Raw genomic sequence first — 6,000 nt, forward strand, 5'->3', positions numbered from 1 at the left:
AAAAAAAAAGACATCCAACCGAGAAGCAATCGCGTTCCATGCGCTGATTCTGATCGGGCTCAACAGCGAATTGTCGCGCGCAGCGTACTTTCGCGCGTCGCTGGATGTCGAGAGGAGGTGATGGCGGAGGTTTACGGCGGATGTCATACTCGTAGTTGGAAAAATGAGGTCAAATGGCCCGGTCCCATGAAAGGCTCGTCAAAATCGCGGCAGAAAAGTGTGGCCCTTACACGAGTCTATACGCTAGTTGTAGTGGTCATATAACTTGCAGTAAACATTTACCTAAAATTAAAATAGTAAGCACTAAATGAAGAGACTCTCGTCTCTTCACTTAGTGTGTACACCGCGTTCAGAACCACATTTGACCTGTTTCGAGTACAATCACCTACCATTTGGTTGGACAAACTCCCCAGCGTGGTTTCAAAAGATTATGACCGACATTCTGAAACCTTTCTTGGGCATATTTTGCAATGTGTACATCGACGACGTCATCATCTACTCAAAAAAAAAAAAAAAAAAAAAGGCGACGTTTAGCTGCGGCATCAAATGCGTATTTATATAAACACGTTGCGAGGCGAGAAGGTTGTAAAGACTTCCGACGCTGCTCGACGAGTGTCCCGTTCTGAACTCGTCTAAAACCTCCGAGCCGCCCCCAAAGGCACCGGCAACAGTCACCAATGCCGCGCGCGTTCGGAGCGAACGCGGGCAAAACGCCGACGGCGTCGACAACAGTTCTGCGCGTTGCTGGTGCTGCTGCATGTCCAAGTTTATACAGCTGACAAAACTACTATCCTTACTCCGCATAGCTCTCTACTAATTTGCTATCGCAATTGATGCTTCACCTTTCGGGTGAAACTGCGACATTTTTATGTGCAGCATTCACTAATAAGTGTGTTTGTTGCTGCAAACACGTGCGCTTATTCCGGTCGGGAGTTCTCACTTTTTCAATTAGTGCATTTAGAATATGTGTTATTTTTTTCCCTTACACATATATCGTGAATATATTTGTCTATGTACCCTTTGATTTAATAACCTAGAAATACATCGGTATTTCTTCGCGCCACACAGTTAATAAACCTGGTTTATTGCTTCGATCATTCTCCCGGATTAATATTGACCAACAAGAAGCGCGCGTAAAATGACACGATATCAATAATAAAATTTTCTTACGTATAGCCCCCTTCATATTGCAGAGATACCAGTTACTATCAGAAGACAGTGGTAAAAAGAGCAGTTCACCTGGCTAAAACTACATTTGGTTTTACACCAAAGCAACTAAAACATAAGAAAAAAACCCGCATTTCCCCGAAGGGGAGTATGAGGAAGTGCGAAGCACGGGGTGATGCTATGAGGGGGCGCGCGCGACTAAACTGCAGAGCCGAGCGAAGGAGACGGCAGCGAGAGAGCACGACTGACGCGCCGGCGCCACACACACACGTGACGGCGGAGCAAAACACGCCAGGCGGTTGGAGAGGGTTGGAGCGGTGGGGAGAGTACGCACACGAGGGGCTGTTACCGGGCGAGGAGGGAGCTGTCAGCGCGAGGGGAGAGGCGGCGGCCGAGGGTGAGTGCAAACCTAACGGGGGGAGAGGCACACCAGCTGCATGGCGCCGTGACGTCACGGCGCGGAGAGGGTGCGAGGAGCGCTGAGCCGTGCTCTCTCAAGGGCTGCAGAAGATAGCGCCAACCTTTCCCTTTCCCTCAAGAACCACTTACCACCGGCGCGGCGCGCGCAGCCACGGTGCGGAGGCGCCAGCTGCACAACGCGCCGTGACGTCACGGCGCGGAGAGCGGTGCGGAGCCGGCGCGGGGCGCGCGCAGCTACGGAGCGGAGGGCGGAGCGCGCGCAGTCACGTGGGGCGTGACGTCGCTGCGCCGTTGCTACAGACGCTCCTCTCCGCTCCTCGCGCCGTTGCTAGGGGAGAGGAGGAGGAGCGCGGATGCCGGCGGAGTTTTCGGGGTCGCTTAAGAAGTGCATTCGCACTTAAAATGTACTGCACAGACGTTCTGCGAGAAAAACTGGGCGTCCGCCAGCGTTCGCGTAGCGAACGAGCGCTCGCTAGCAGACGACGCGCTTGACAACGGCAGCAAAATTGAAGACGTCGCGTTGTATAATCCATGCCTCAAATATATATGTCTGGCAAAATGGTGTAAACATAAATTTGCAGTTGAAATAAAGCACTATTTTAAGAGCGTACTATGCGCGATCGGCGTCGGCGCCTGCAGCGAAAGTACGTTGAATATGCCGCGGAGCGCGTCTCTGCCCCAATCCAGTTCGCTCGCAGCCCCCTTGCACAATTTTTCCACACGCGGCGCCTCAGCGGGAGACCGCCGTTCGGCCCACTCGACCATTGTCTAGTACTCTAACCATATTCTAGTACACTCTAGCTCGAAGCACGTACGAGGTTGGAATGCCGATGGCGATATGGTAACGCAGATTTAATCGTTCTTAATTGATTCTAACGCGCACGTGATTTTTGGACCCGTTTTATCGGAAAAAAAGTGCTCGTTAGATTCGAGTAAATACGGTAATGCGCACAAAATTGATGCACTATACAGCACTCTGAAATGTATCGTTAATTTGCGAGTGGTGACTGTAGAACGCTCGTAAACAATACACTAATCTCACGTCAACTAATTAAGACATTTGTCTTAATTAATTAATCACATTTGTCTACTTGAGATGCTCTAGCAGATGCAATTTACAGAAGCATGGTGTCTATATTTATGCACTCTTCGATTTGTGAGCTCTGTGCCTCAATGTTTTACCTCATATTTTAGTCAATTTTTGGAAAAAAAGTATAAGGCACTATAAATTGCGATTCTGCTTCCTATTGTCGACAGAATTTAAGTTCCTTAAATGCAGCCAAGTTCATTCGAATCATCCAGAGGCTGTGTAATGGGTAGGTTTTTTATTTTAATTACAAAAATTTATTTTGTTTATTTTAGTTTATTTTAACATTTTATTTAGGAATATCATCGTTTCTCTCTCGCAGGCGCGAACACCCGCTTGTCCTTGCGCCTGCGAGAGAGAAACGATGGTATTCCTAAATAAACGCATCACTGTTTTGATGATCCAAATATAATCTCACTATCAGGGAGGGAGCAGTCTACCTGACTGGAGCAGTATTTTTTTTTTTATTTGGGGTGTTGCTACGCTGCGCATCTCCCAGGCATCTCCCAGACATCTCCCAGCAATCACCAATTACCCCTCTCTTGCTCTAGCTGATTCCAACTTGCGCCTGCAAATTCCCTAACTTCGTCACCCCACCTAGTTTTCTGCCGTCCTCGACTGCGCTTCCTTTCTCTTGGCACCCATTCTGTAACTCCAATGGTCCACCGGTTATCTGCCCTACGCTATACATGGCCTGCCCAGTTCCATTTCTTCCTCTTTATCTCAACTAGAATATAGGCTGTCCCCGTTTTTTTCTCTGATTCACACCGCTATCTTCCTGTCTTTTAACGTTATGCCTAACATTTTTCGTTCCCTCGGTCCTTAACGTGTCCTCGAGCTTCTTTGTTTACACTTTTCGTTTCAACCACAGTGGTGAGCTCCCAGTCACGATTTGACAATGCCTGCCGCATGCGCTCCAACACATGTTTATGCTTCCTTAAGTTTCCTTCCCGAAGATCGTGCAGGTAAAATAGTTTAAGGAGTCCGATGCTCCTCCTACTACCCTGATGTTAGGAGGGACGCGATAGAGTCCCGCGCGCCAGTGACTCCGCCCTGTTGCGATCCCGAACTCTCCCAGGAAGACATTGCCTTTCATCGACTTCAACTGTAGGTTGAATTGCCTTCCAACCATTCGGCTTCCTCCAATTGGTAGGCCCTTCACCACACTCCGTTTTAAACCGTCAGCTCCTGCTTCGCGCAGTGTCTCACCTGCTATACCCGCGGCGGCTAAGCTTACAGCCAGAACTACAGTCGCTTTACTGCTCATAATGCCAGCGCTTCGACACCACCACCATAAACAGCGGCTGGCTACTGACACTTTTACATAAACTAAAACTGCTATATTGCCATTTCTTCTTCGGCTACTGGCAATAGTATCAAATTCCGATTTTCCGGTCTGTACTTCGTATTATAAGCTTTTCTTTTCGAAAGTTGGGACTTTCGCTGACGCCTTCGGGCTTTGTCGCCTGTTTACGGTTCCTGCCGGAGGCCCAATGCTGGTCGTTGAAAAGACAACAACGAATGACAAACCTATTTGCAATTGCAATAGTAAAAACTCGCTCATTCTTTCAAATACTCAGTAGGACTGTGTCATTAATTTATTTACCTAGCCTACGGTCATTTTTTAAATAGCAACCCAGCTTGGCCGCATCAAAGAAAATATACGGAAATTCTCGCTCACAAAAACTCCGCCGACGCCGACACCGGATTTTCTGCGACACGGGGTCCTTAACACTATCGCGTTAAAAATGAAAATAAGACGCGTTTTACATGCATATGCACCCAAACAGAGACCAATCCCCCCATCGTGGGTCGTGCCACAAATGTGATAAAAAAAAAGACCGCCAGCAGCAAATCTTGAAAATAAGTGAAGAAGGGGAGCAGGTTCGTATATATTGAAATTAATTTTATTAACCTGTGCGTGCAACCTACATGACTCTTGGCGCATCCCTCATTGTGGGTAGGTGCCATGTTCTAAAGGCGAATCATCATCATGTGAAAATTGGATTCGATCATCATCATCATCATCAATGCAAGAAATACGTTTATTAGTAGGAGGGGGAGGACAGATGCGCTGAACGGAAAAGTCGCACAGTGGCGGAAAGAAGGAAGACACAAAACACACCAGTAGCATGAATATGTTTATAGCGCGCAAATAGGACGCGTGGCATCGTCACCGAAATGCATGTGGAACTGTACAGAATAGGTTTACACACATTCTTGTCATCTGCTTTAGAGAAATTCGACACTAAGTTCATCTAGTACCTCTGTGTTGTCACAGACGGCAGAAAGCACGCTTGAAGTGTGTTTGGAATTCTTTGATATAGCGTGAATATCACGGATGCAGCAGCAACATGGCAGTGTACTACGCGTAGTTCAATCTTTATCTCTGCGTTTAGGCAATCAAATTTAGTTTTTACTATAGTAAACAAAATCAGATGGTTACTTCTTCCACGTACATGAAGATGCAGCTTTTGGTATCTATTCATGGTATTTAAATAATTTTTATTTCACATTCGTAACATATAACAGTAGACAATAAAAACCAGCTTGAAGAGCAGTTATGTACCATAGCTGTGTTCGGGTCTCAGGAGGATATAAATATGCATAACTTTATAAATGTACGTAATACGTAATGTGAACTAAGTCACTTTTGCAATGGTGGTGTGGCTAGACTTGTAAGCACATTGGAGACCACAGTTGTCAGGAGCAACGTTGGATCTAGCATCGTTGGTCAGGAACGCAGGCAGAAAGCCGAAATGAAAAGCGGTTGTGACAGTGCCTTTGTCCCCTACTGCAGATGTGCACATGTCCCGAGCACGGTAAATGCGATTTTCGCATTGTAAGCGCGTAGTCGAATAAGCCGAATCAGCATATCTTACGGAACGGCGCTACCATATTTCTCTTCTATGTTATGTGTTGCCTATTTTCTCTGCCCATTCGCTAGTTTATTGTTTTTTTCACTTAAGCTTTTTGAACCGCCAGTTAAAAATGCAAAGACGCGAGGAGGATCTTGTATTATCCAATTTAGAATGCATTTAAAAGAAAAGGACGGCCGTCGCTTCGAAGTTGTCGCCCCTGGCCTATGTAGCGACGCAGAGTGGTTCAAGTTAGGCACGGCTTCGATTTTGGTTGCGACAACGGCTACCAAATTAAATTTGTTGTATTTATATAATAGGTTAGATCAGCGTTATGCTTGGCCAACATCACAGCACCACGAAGCCTGTATACACTGTTCAAAGGAAGAGTTCTGGTTCATATTCTGAAAGTTGTAGTAACAATGGAATAAGACGCTTATTTGGTTGTTCATTTACGATGCGCTCACG

This window comes from Dermacentor silvarum, chromosome 5 (assembly GCF_013339745.2).
Source record: "Dermacentor silvarum isolate Dsil-2018 chromosome 5, BIME_Dsil_1.4, whole genome shotgun sequence".
Classification (NCBI taxonomy): Eukaryota; Metazoa; Arthropoda; class Arachnida; order Ixodida; family Ixodidae; genus Dermacentor; species Dermacentor silvarum.